The sequence below is a fragment of the Argiope bruennichi genome, chromosome 9 (genome assembly GCF_947563725.1).
Source record: "Argiope bruennichi chromosome 9, qqArgBrue1.1, whole genome shotgun sequence".
Classification (NCBI taxonomy): domain Eukaryota; kingdom Metazoa; phylum Arthropoda; class Arachnida; order Araneae; family Araneidae; genus Argiope; species Argiope bruennichi.
In genome coordinates, this window is record NC_079159.1 from 6,435,929 (window position 1) to 6,448,921 (window position 12,993).

General features: G+C 27.6%; 1 protein-coding gene across 1 annotated transcript in view; it reads left to right on the plus strand.

The window, feature by feature from the left end:
• Positions 1-1,328: 1,328 nt before the first annotated feature.
• The window catches only part of LOC129983607 (uncharacterized), a 70,698-nt gene continuing 59,033 nt past the window's right edge, over positions 1,329-12,993 (plus strand). The window contains exon 1 of the mRNA XM_056093135.1: positions 1,329-1,802. The gene's annotated coding sequence lies outside the window, so the exon portion shown is untranslated. The remainder of the gene's footprint in view (positions 1,803-12,993) is intronic.

Here is a 12,993-nt window from a genome sequence, read left to right on the forward strand (position 1 = left end):
CAAAAGTGCTGATAATTTGTTCCTTTAATCATGTAATTAAAAAATAAGTGTAAACAGTTCAAACATTCATTAAAATAATATTAGAAAGTCAGTAATACTAATTTAAATAAAAAATATCGAAAAGACACTTTTGAATCTAATTTTTACACAAAATTCTTTTTAGCAATTTTTAAATATAAAAGAATTATTTTTTTTCCCTTTGAAAATAACTTTAAAAGAACGATATACTTTTCAAAGATCTAGTAACAAATTTTAGAACTTATAATGAACAATTATTTGAACTTGTTTTTACTTATGGCATTTTACATGTCCGCTGACGAATTGTCAGCGATTTAAGCCGAGTGTGTAGTAGCTTCTGAGGGCAAAGGCCCCTGAGCACCCGAATACAGAAATCTGACTTCTAGCTCATACGAAGATGACACTCACACACTCGCTTGCACAACACCTTTTTACAGAGGGCTCTTTCACACACCTCACAGATAGAATGAAGGATAACCATGTCCGAGCCAGGACTCGAACCCAGGACGCCCAGAGCTCAGTTAAGCCGCGCTATCCATAGACCAGGTCGCCGGCATTAATTGAAATTAAGTTAATGTAATTTCAGTTTGATAAAAAAATTTCCCTGTAACATTTATTTGAACTTCAAAAAGCAATGGAAATAATTCTTTAATATTATTATTATATATGTTTCATTTATTAATCTTCATGAATAACTGAAATGCTACGTTTTCCAATTTACCAAATATTTTTCAATTTGTATTTTATTCTTGACTTAATGAATAACAAAAAATAAATAAAAAAAAATTAAAAAAAAAAATTCACACATGGCTCCTTTCAAAAGACTGTTTCTAAAACTCTCTCTCTCTCTTTTTTTTTTTCTTTCTCCTGCAATTACTGTCAATTAAACCGTTGAAAAACACGAATTCCTAAAAACCGGTGTAAGAATGAAACAAATACTTTTCTTTTGTTCTGATAAATAAATAAAAAGCTTGGCGATTACTTTTGGTTTAATGAGTTAATTCAAGTATGTAAACAAGGGTAATGGATATTATCATGATCGCGAACTAAACACCTGTTACCATTCTAAATGGAATTCCGAATCCGTTTCTACATTTATTCTTTTTGCCATTCTGTGTCCTCCACATTAGTAATTCAGCGGTCGTTTGCTTGTAAAACCCTTCAGCTATAGTTCGTGACGTCACAGAGTTCTTTACGAGCAGGTGACGAGGCCAAACGAGACCTGTTGCTAGGCCAGTTTTCGGTTTCCCGCGATAATTCACAAGGATGAGGAAAACGTGAACGAGTTTTTCTCCATTCGTTGGGAAAAAGATCGCCAGAAACAATCGCCATTGAGATCATCGCTGGACGCCGCTAAAAAAGATGATTCGCAGACGATTCCGTATTTGCAGTCAGTGGGAGCGGGAAAGAAACAACTCATCCCAACCGATGAAACTGAGAATTTGTAGAAAGCATTAAAAGTTGAACTGAATTAGTTTTGTTCTAGAAAAAAAGAATTGGAAAAAAGCAGTGATGCGAACCGGCTAAAGATGAACAGAATAAAAAAAATTTATTCTACCCAAAACAAGAAAATTGTCTGAAATTTTGATGCATTTATGGAAGATTTAAAAATGCCGGAAGACTGGCATTGCTCTTCACGGCTCAGTGTTGAAATTAATAGACATTACTATGTTTTCTTCGATGCTGATTTTCTAACACAAATCCCGAAAGACGTGAGTTACATGAAAAGTAGACTTAAGATGGCAAATCAAGTATAATTTTGGGAAAATGGACTAGTCGAAAAGGTAATTTTTTTATTATTATTTCAGAATAATATAAACCACATGTCTTAATTTTCTACACGCATTTTATTTTTAATGAAAGAAAAATTGTGTTTATAAAACAATAATAATTTTCTTTTGAGTGTATTTAAAAAATTCTAACCTTAAATAATTATCTATTATCATGTAAAAAAATTAAGAATTCGTAAAAGTTCAGTGATTCAATAAATTTTTGAATGAACTCATCAATAAATGCATGAAATATGTATGTGATTTTTTTGGTTATGAATAATCTCATGCCATAGATTTAAAATTTATTGTTTACTTATTCTGAGAGTCATAAATAATGAATATATTTTTAAAATATACTTACATGCTCGAGAACTTTTGTTTCATATGTATAATTTTTTTCAAAGCAGAGTGTTTTTTATTTGTTTTTATTGGATAGATATTTTATATATAGATGCAGAAAATATTAAATTTATACAACAATTCCTATTGCTTAACTTAATATGAGTATTCTTTCTTTCATTTTTTTTTTGAAAAATTAAATAATGAGTCTTTATTTTCAATATGAAAGAAGTTGTTTAAAAAATAGAAGTTATTTTTCTTTTGCCATAGTTTATTTTTTCAAAAAGAGTTTAATTCTTGTTTGACAAATAATAATAGCAACGGATTTTAAATGGAAAAAAATGTACTCTGATTTATATTTTCATAAACAAATCAATGAAATACAACATTTATTGACATTAAGTTTTTTTAGGAGATTAATTCAGTGAAAAATATTTTTGAAATAAATGAATAATATTTAATCAAATTTCATACAATGTGTGTAAAAATAAAATTATAAACCTAGAAAAAATGTTAATAATAAATAAATTGTTTACTTCATTTTGAAACAACAGTTTTTACAATTTCTCATGCATATCAAGCTTTATCTCATTATTTTGAATTGCAATGGAATGGAGTTATTTTTTTTAGAATAAAAGAAATGTTGTCAATCCTAATTCAACAGCAAATTATTTGCTTATTTAATTTAAGCTATTTCAAACAACGTACATTCTTTATAAAAATTTTATATACATTAATTTTTTTTTAATCTGATTTTTAAATTGTATTATGAATAATTTGTTTAACCTTCTTTTAAGGAAATAAAAATCTATGAGAATTTTGTTGTGGTTTTCCTAAAAGGGGATGAGGTTTCTATTAAAAAATCACTCATTGTCATTTATGATTTGCTCATTAGTATTCAACTTTTTATGTTTGATTTTGTAAACTCAAAATAAAAAAAATGAATAAAATTTAATGAATTTTTTATATATATATATTTTTTACTTTGCGATTACAAAAAAAAAAAAAAAAAAGGATTTTACAAGTTCATCAATAATAACAATTTTTAAAAAATTATTTGATTTCATTATTATATGTAAATATAATAAAAGTACAAATATTTATGGTTACTATTAATAGTATTTCTGATACCATTTCAAATTTGAATAGATAACGATGTTTCATAGTTTTATAAATCATGACTTCTGTGCAAGGGCATAAAATTTAAAAGAAAAGCATTGTTTCAAAAAATTAATATAAGGGAGAATTAAAAAAAAAAATTTTGAGAAAATTTTTTTTTAAGAAACAAAGAAACAATTCATTAGGAAGTTTGTTACTACGCCAGTTGAATGAGTCAATTAAATCAAGTAATTCCATTCCACTAGATTTATTATCTTGAGCAACCTTGACAAGTTATTTTTAAATAAAAGAATTCAAAAAGAAAAGGAAAGCTAAAGGCATTTGAATGGATTTTAATTTGCTGATTTATAGTTTTTATGCTATACGTTTGTTTGTTTTCATAATTCTAAAATCAAAAATGGATGATAATGATATAAAAATAAAAGAAAATATATATACTTTCCATTTATATCTAAGAGTAAATCAATTAAATTTTCATTAATTAGAAATTATCATGGAAATAAATCATGGATTCTTGTATAAGTACAATAAATCATTTGTAAGGCAATGGAGTATGATTAAAAATTAAGTGATCACATTCAAACGACACTATAACTTCACACATTGCAGATGAACCAGTTCAACAAAAGTTTGATTTTAGTTTAAAACTTTTTCTAACCATTTATTAATATAAAGTTAATAACTGATTATAAATACCTAATAACTTATCTGCGAAATTTGCTCCAGATTGTGAAATTAAATTAAAATTATTACAAAATTCTCTACAAATAAAAATTTGATTGTATAAAAAAAAACATTTCCATTATTACATTCTCCAGCCTTCTTGTTTTATCTATTCTTTTCTAATATTTTTAATTGTAATGCAAGAAGATGCCTTTGGCAGCTATTATTATACTGCATGTTTATAAAGTTTTACAAAGTTATCGATATATATTTTAATTAAAAAATTATCGATATAAAGTGTTGTTAAAATTATTAACGTATATTAGATTCTTCTACAAGAATACCTACATGAATCCAAGCTATCCATTTTGATTCTTTATTATGTACGTGAATTAACTTCTTGACTTTCGAATTTATTTAACTTCATAATTATATGACTCATTCTATTTGAGGCATTTATTGTTATTTAGATTCCTATAATAATATAGGAGACATTTAAAATATTCAATGATTTTTGCATTTTATATTTACTTAACATTTCATTTCATCCCAGATTTAAAACTAAAAATTCAGTAATTTGATGGCTGTGTCAAATGTAGCATGTACACAATCGATTAATCTGTGACTTTAAAGTAAGCCTACACTTTCCTATATGGTAAGGTAATCAAACGTAAAATTTGATAAGATAGACTCAAAAAATAATGTTATTCTTGAGACATATTAGGTATCTAAAAGTTTCTTAAATTAAATTATTCTTTAATTAATATTTTGATTATATTTCCAATAATAATATCTTAGAAGGATGGAATTAAATTAATTTTTTAAAATTACTTTTTTCGAGTTTTACAAATTTTTGTAATAAAGATTCTTGAAATACTTAGCAAAAAAATTAAAATTAATACAAAGTTAATAAATAAAGAAAAATAAAATACAATACGCTACAAAAATTTTTTTATGTAATAATAAAAGTTTAATGACATATTATTGTTCTCACACTTAAAAGAAACGATAATACTTAAAAGCAAAAGATTTTATTAAAAAATTATTTTTTTTAATTAAATTTAATTTGAAATTAATGTAAGAAGAGGGAATTAATTAAGTGGATTTTTTCCAATATATTCTATACCTGAAATAATATGTATCTGATTATTTTAGGAAATATGACATCATATAAATTCATAAATCATTTAAAAATTCCATTTCGATTTAAAAATGTAAGCATTAAAGATAAAATAATCTGTTCAATTTTGTTTGCATTTCACTTCAATTATAATAATTTTCGACTATTTTAAATGAAACCGCATAGTATTAAATTCCATACAAACTATGCTAAGTGTATGATGATAATCTAGAAATCTATAGTCTTATTGGATTCATTTCTATTTTTACTTAACTCATTAAAAATAAGAAGGATTTATGTAAAAAATGAACGTTTTGGATAAATGGGATTGCTAATTTATGCAAGCCACTGATGGGAAAAAAGATATTCTGATGGAAAACTTGGTCTAGTTTCCACTCCTACGACATAACGGCGTGCTGCTGAAAAAGCACAACAGTATCTAAAGCTAAATTGGTCAGAACAGAAAAAAATAGTGTCTTCCTAAACTCTCTTTTGTTTCTAAAACCGCTTTACAACGGCTCTGACCATTCGACACAATCCCTAAAGTGAGGGGAGAGTTTTTTGTGCATGGTTCACGACACAAGTAACCTCTCATTCATCCACAACCGAAATCGGTTCTCGGACTAAAGGTCACGTGGTCGTGAGACTACACAAGTCAGAACAATAGACCAAAGAACAATAATTTGCTGTGTTCCACCTATTGATTCGCAGTAGTTTTTCATTGTGTGTTTTTTATTATTGTTTCATAATTTTTTTTACTGCCAGCCTTTTGTAATCCGAACACTGCCCTTTTCACAACTACAGCACGATGAGCAAGTTTATTTTCTAAAAATTCTCTGTAAATCCAGACTGACAAAAAAAAAAAAAAAAAAAAAGGAATGTATTTTTAGAAAATTTTGTGCACTGAAAAAATCACCGTTTCATGTAGAGTATTATCAGTAATTTAGGGTATCTTGTTATTTTTGGCAAAGAAAAATGGATTATTTATACTAAATTAGATTTTTTTTAATTCCAAGAAAAGAAATAGCTTCGAATAAGCAAATTTATTAAGTAAACTGAATAGTAGGAAATACTTGATGATACATATTCTAGAAAGCGTACTTTACTCTAAAAAAGGTGTTAGAAAGTAAAACGACACAAAACTGCTTTATATTATAAGATATATTTGTTGTCATTCAAAGCATTAAGATAAAATAAATTTCTCTATCTTTTTTTGTTGAAAAATAATCTTAATTAATTTAATTGCGCATGATAGGATAGGAATCCCAAACGAATTCTGTCTTGCTCTACGCTGTAGCAACATATTCTTTTGCTTTCTACAAAATAAACGTAATGGATTCTAAAATTAAACTAATGCAGCAGATTTAAAACGTATTACGTTATCATAAACTGACGACATTAAAAGACAATAAATCTGCTCATTTAATAAACATCCTCTTTGTTTTTTAAAAATCATTAAGAGAAATCTTACAGAGACCCAAATTTTACAGCCATTTTCATTTATGATTCTCATTCTAAAAGTCAGTGAAATGAATTGGTATTTGATGATGAAAGAATCGCAATATGCAATGTTACGCTTTTAGGAAAACAGAATCTAACGGATGACACTGTAACATTGTCTGTTTTGTCCTATGAAGAGAAAAAGGAATATTAATAATCAACTGTAATGGATGGAGCACTTAAGCAAGTTGAGCGATACAGATGTATTTTTATCGTTTTTCCTGAGTAGTTGGGCTCTTTCAAAATGGCAGTCTCGCAGTCACTTAAGAAGTCAAGTCATTTTTTAAGAAGCATCCAATTTCAGGGTTTTCCGAGGCAGATAAATTCGTAAGTGAAGCTTCGTCTAACATTCTGTATTAAAAGTATTCAATTAGTGAATTGCTATTTAAAAGCGAATTTTAAAAAAATGGGAATTAATGGGTTGTTGATGTGAACTATACTACCAATCATGATTATATATAACTCCTATATTGTCATTCAGATCATTATATATATATTCTTTGCAAATAGTTTACTTTTAATACTTTTGCTAATTTATTCACTAATAACAATACCAAGATGGAGAAGGAAAAGGATATGCAACTCCATGTAATTCATGTATGATAAAATCAGATTTAAATTTTGGTAAGACATGAAGCTGACGTACTTTTTGTTGGCACGACCATGAATTTTTTTAATTAAGTTTAAAATTTTTGACAAAAATTATTAGTTTCTGAGCGCTTGAATTAGCGAATATAATTACGAGATGTCTCTCAGAAAAGCGAAAGTTTATTAGTTTTTGTTGCAAAACCGTCGAAACTTTTGAAATTTTAAAACTTCCGATTTGTTCCATCCCGAGAGGCATAGTTTATATACAAGCAAGAAGCGACAATATACGTCAGTCCACAGCACAAGATAAAAGCAAAAAAGTGAAAAGAACGCAAAATATTTTTTCTCCAGCGATTTTATGCTATGAGATTCTGATAGGGATTCTTTGACACGCATCGATTTAGCTAAGGTAAATATAGGTGTCTTTTATAAGAATTTACTTAGCATGACAAATTTGTATCCCTCTACTTGGAGCATGTAAAAATGCCGATTAAAGCAGTTTTGCAGAACTTATGCAACATTAACTAAATACAAAAGGTGGAATTGGATCAGGAAATTAGAGACCGCTTTAGAATAAAGCTAATATGGATTAAAATAAGATAAAAATTAAGAAATTAATTATATATATATATATATATATATATAAAAGATAATTCTGAAATTTATGAAATACTTAAATCAAAACTTTGATAATAGAACGGAGAATATTGAAGCTGATTTCTGATGATAAGTAAAATATTTTCTTGAGAAAATTCTAAAATACTTATCTCGAGTAAACAGCAGACGATAAAATTTATTGCTTAATTTAGACAAGTTTTTCTTATAATTAAGTTTACGTAGTTTTCATATTTCTTACAGCATTTATTATGTTTTGAGAAGGAATTCATTTGATTTAAATTAGAATTAATTCATTTTCTTTAAATTAGATTAGAGAATAAGATTAAAAGTTGTTAACAGTTTTGTTCGCTTTTTATTTAAATTTCTCTTTATTAACAAATATAGAAAACATTCTTTTGAACTGTCGATATTTCCTAGTGCAGAGAGTTGAGTGAACTTTTCAGGATCGTCAAAGAGAAAGATTTTTTTTTCTCTTGTACGTTATAAAGATGTCAAGTTGTAAATAATAATACGCGCGCTACATTGCTTATACAGATCTAGCTCGTATTGATATGAGTATTAATGTTATTCGATCAACGATGCATACTTAAAAACACCCCGAAGTTGCACTTTCTAGATATACATAAAAGAATATGTGTCTAATGCATGCTGCAGCATTGATTAAATTACAGATTACATTTAACCTCCATGGTTATCAGAGCGAAAAAGCTTTAGTGATGATACACTTGGTAAACAGTTATTGGAAAATGAAGTTAACTGTCACTTTTCCCTTCAGCATAAAATTATTTTGAGGAGGCTTTTCTTTTCTTTTATTAAAATGAGAACTATTTTACTTTCCCTCTTTTCATAAATATCTTTAAAGTTTGATTCATATTTTTTAAAATAATTTTTTATAAAAGGATGAATCTATTTTAGAAAATTTGCTTTTGTAAAACCATCTTTATAGCTTTTAGATGGATTTATTTACAAAAGTATTATTTCTTATAAGATACTCTCATTTTCTTCTCACATTGTTGATACCAGTATGAAGTCATTTTACTTGATATTAAAATATAGGAGTAATGCTCTTATGTATGTCATTATTAAAAAACCCATTGACTTTCGTTGTGTTCCGATGTGACGATTTTTCTTATTTTGTTAAATGTGTAAGGAATTGCGAAATTTAATCCGCTTGACGCATTTGACACATATCACGAATTTATCCCAGCATTCTATGGGCCATGGCGCCTAGTAGTAAGGTTTCGGCTTCGGAACCAGTGACTTTCAGGTTCGAGACCCGATTCCACAGAAGAGCCGTTGTGTAAGCGAGCTTGGCGTACGCTATATCCGTCGGGGCCAAAAGCCCCCCCCCCCTTCCGTTTGCTTTGTGCGGAAGCTTGAATATGGAGATTCCAGCTCAGGTGTCGTTCTCGCCGTCTGACAGCGGTTCAGAAATATGGGGCCCGTCCCAAAATAGTCTAGTGTTGCTTTAAAAACGAGACGCTAATATAACTAAACTAAATTAACCCATTATTCTATCACATGTTTTAGATATAAAAAATTAATATACTAATATTCCTGATCGATTAAAAGAGTCAAAATTGTTATTACATGGTCAGTCAGTATTTATATGAATCATGTGCAAGTTAACAAAATTTTTTTTAACCACATACATAGTGTATTTTCAATTAAAGTTTTTTTTTTTTATTTTAAAATTTAATCCTGAAAAATGTTGTAAATTGCACATAATTGGTATAATTTTATTGATAATTATCACATTCTAAGTTCATTTTTGAAGTTATTTGTAAGAAATTCAACATCCCTTGAGCGAAAATCTGAAATATCTTAATATATTGAAAATAATAATAAAAAGAGGAATTTAAAATGAGAGTTGAGAAAATTGATAAAAAAAAATCCTTATAGGTTTTCTGAATTTAATTCGTATGTTTTAAAATTATTAAATTTATGTATACAAATTTATAATATAATTTAGAAATTAATCATCTTTAGTATTCTTCTGATGAATGAATGAAATGAATTAAAATAAAATATCACATACGAAATATATTTAATTTCAAATACAATAATTTACAAAATTTATTTGAACTGCTAAATTTCTTTTCATAATAATTGGAACTAAATTCAGCTGTTAAAATGAACGTTGTATGTATATTAATTGTAGATGTAGATCTATGTATTTTTATAAAACAATAGTAATCAATATTTAAATGAAAAAGATATTTCATTAATTACGAATGATAATCATATTATGGATAAGAAATATTTATAAAACAAAATTCTTTTCCTGAAGTAGGAAGGAGTTTTTGTTGTTGTTGTTACTTAAGTTCGTTAAGTAACGAACTTAAGTAACAGAACTTAAGTTCGTTAAGTTCAATTTTTTTTTTTTTTTTTTTTTTTGCCTTCAATGAACTGGAATAACCTTTTAAGATGAATCCAAATGCATCTACAAAACAATGCACTCATACTTTTATCAGTTTGTCAGTTTAAAATGAATGGTTGTCAGGAAGATAAAAATATACTATTTCTCATTCTGGAAATGCGGTCAAGGCAAGGTGTGCAGTTTGTAGTTTGGGTAATTCATTTTCTGGATTTATTCACCCTCAAAGTTTGAAAATAAACCAGAAACACGAAGGAAGTACAAGATTATATGCTACGGCAAAAGATAATTTTATTTTGAAATTGCATTTTTTTAAAAAATGGTTTAAAGAAGACCTAATAGATTATGATAAATGTTTCAATTGCTGTAAATGAAATTAAAAAAAAATTTTCTTACACATGCGATGTATCATATTTATATACAGCTTTTATTTGAATCTGAAATATTTGCTGAAATTGATGAGTTCCTTTATTACTGTACACGAATAGAAATTTTCAATAATGGTTTACAAAGGTCTATGATAAATGTTTTATTATTGTTGCTGAAAATATGATGTTATTTATGTATGATTGAGGAAGTACTGTGAAATATTTTTAGTAACGTTTATTTCCATCTAGAACATTTGCCGAAATCATCTATTTATATTAATAAACAAAAATAGATTTAAAAAATAAAACAGTTAAGTAAATAAAATTAAGATTTTTCGACTTTATAGATAAGAATGTAACAATTTGAGAACGATTAATATTTTATTTTCCCCAATATCTTAGTATTTTTCATAGAGTTGATGGATATAGTATTTCCTAGAAAAACTTCTGAAGAGATGTGATTCTGGCTTCTTCTTTGCTTTTTAAGCATTTAAAGGAAAAAAAAAAAGGAATTGTGGTTAAATATAAGCATTTCTTTAAAGTTACCATTCATCAACGGCTGAAATTTTTATAATTAACTAGTTGGTATCCGACGCATTGCTGCCGCAGAAGAAATAATTTTGGAAATATCGTTTGGAATTTGAAATAACTGTCTTGTTTAATTAGGGATGATAGAAAGAAGGAAATTTAATTTTCATGTCGACAATGAATACATTCATTGAAATTGAATGATATATAAAGGAGAAGTATAAATAATATTTATTCTATTTTTATTTTTTTTACTTATTCAAGTATATTTTAAGTAGATAATATATGTTTTTTGTTTTGTTTTATTTTTCCATCTTCAGCAAAAACAAATAAATTTCGTGGCTTTCTGCCTCGTGAGCATCTAACATACAGCCCCCATGTTAAAAACATGGATTTTTTAGGTTCAAAGCAATAAGTTGGCGAAGTTTTATCGCCATCGTACGAACAGTACGGCAGCGCATAAAACACGAACAAACAAAAATTAATTTTTATATATTAGATATAATAATTGTATTGTGTTTATAATCTTCACGCAAGTGCAAGCAATAAGTTTGCAATGTGCCATAGCAATCCGATGAAATACGAATAAACAAAAATCTATTTTTATATATTATTTTTTTTTTAATTTACAGCAGCGTTTTGTTAGCTGAAAGTTTATACTTCAGTAAATTAAGTGCTAACAGCAAAATCGTGTTACTGAGCCCTGAACTCAATTCTGTATTATGTATATGGCAATTTTCTTAATTTTATGCTTTCCGCTTCTACATGATCAGCTGTCGTTGAATTTAAAAAGAATTCAAACTTCGATTTCTAAAAAAAGTATTGGCGATGATGCCTCTCAGAACAATAAAACGAACCGTAGAATGCGGAAGCCAGAATGACCTGTTCCGACAGCTCGCTTCGAGTTCGTTTCGCAACTTTTCAATAGATAGTAGAGATAACTTAAATAAAATTTCGTCTTCAGGCCAGTTTTCTTCTAACCTGCTAAGGTGTTGGCACATGGGTAACAGAAACAACATTGCTTCATCTCGGGAAACAAAGGATTTGCTTTTGAAAGCCTTGTAAACAATCAGGAATAAGCAGTTAATAAAGTGGGTAAGTGTAAATTGTTTTCATTTGCTGACAGTGGGAAAACCAGATTGGAAAATGTTTTACTAACATGACCAAGGTCATGATTTTTTTTTCTGTTGTTGTTGTTGTTGCTTTCTTTCCCCCTCGCAAATTTAACTCTAAATTTTTGCTCATAACTATTTTATTCATAACTAATTTCTGTTGTTTTTCTTTTGCTTGCTGATTTAAGTTAACTTTTACTTATTGATTTAAAATGTATTTTGTGAACTATTATTTTTAAAAATGAAATAAAAAATATATTCGAATGAATGTGGATTCACATACAATACACTCCCGAGTATACGGCCAAATGTGGCGGAAGGATTAGCCGGATAACAAAAATACCGGATAGACCAGAATTCTACGAATTCATTTCTGTGCTCACCAGTGCCAAAAGACAAAATTTTTGTACCAAAACTAACTGTTATAATACGTGTTTTCTCACTTCTTATTGAGTATTAAGTTCTCCATTTATCTCAATGAAGCAGTTGCCGATAAAATGTTGAATTAAAATAGAAAGCTCTGCACTGGTAGTTTATATATGATTATATACTGCACAGCACATTTCAAGAATTAATTAGAGAAAAAGTAAGTTAAAAGATATAAACTGTTCACATTTCAACATAAATTCTTTAATGTTCAACTTAAATTCAATAAACAAACAAAACATTAACGTAATTCGCAGGCTTAATTCTTAAGAAAATGGGCTCAAACTGATTTTATTTTTCACTGATAAATGTTTACACGGATATGAAAAGGTAATCTTAAGACAAGAGTCAAAACTTACAGTTTTTAGGTTTTGAGAAAGTCTTTGATAGATGACTTAATAGACGCCTTGCTTTCGCCATTTAATCACGATAAAAGAAAGCTAGA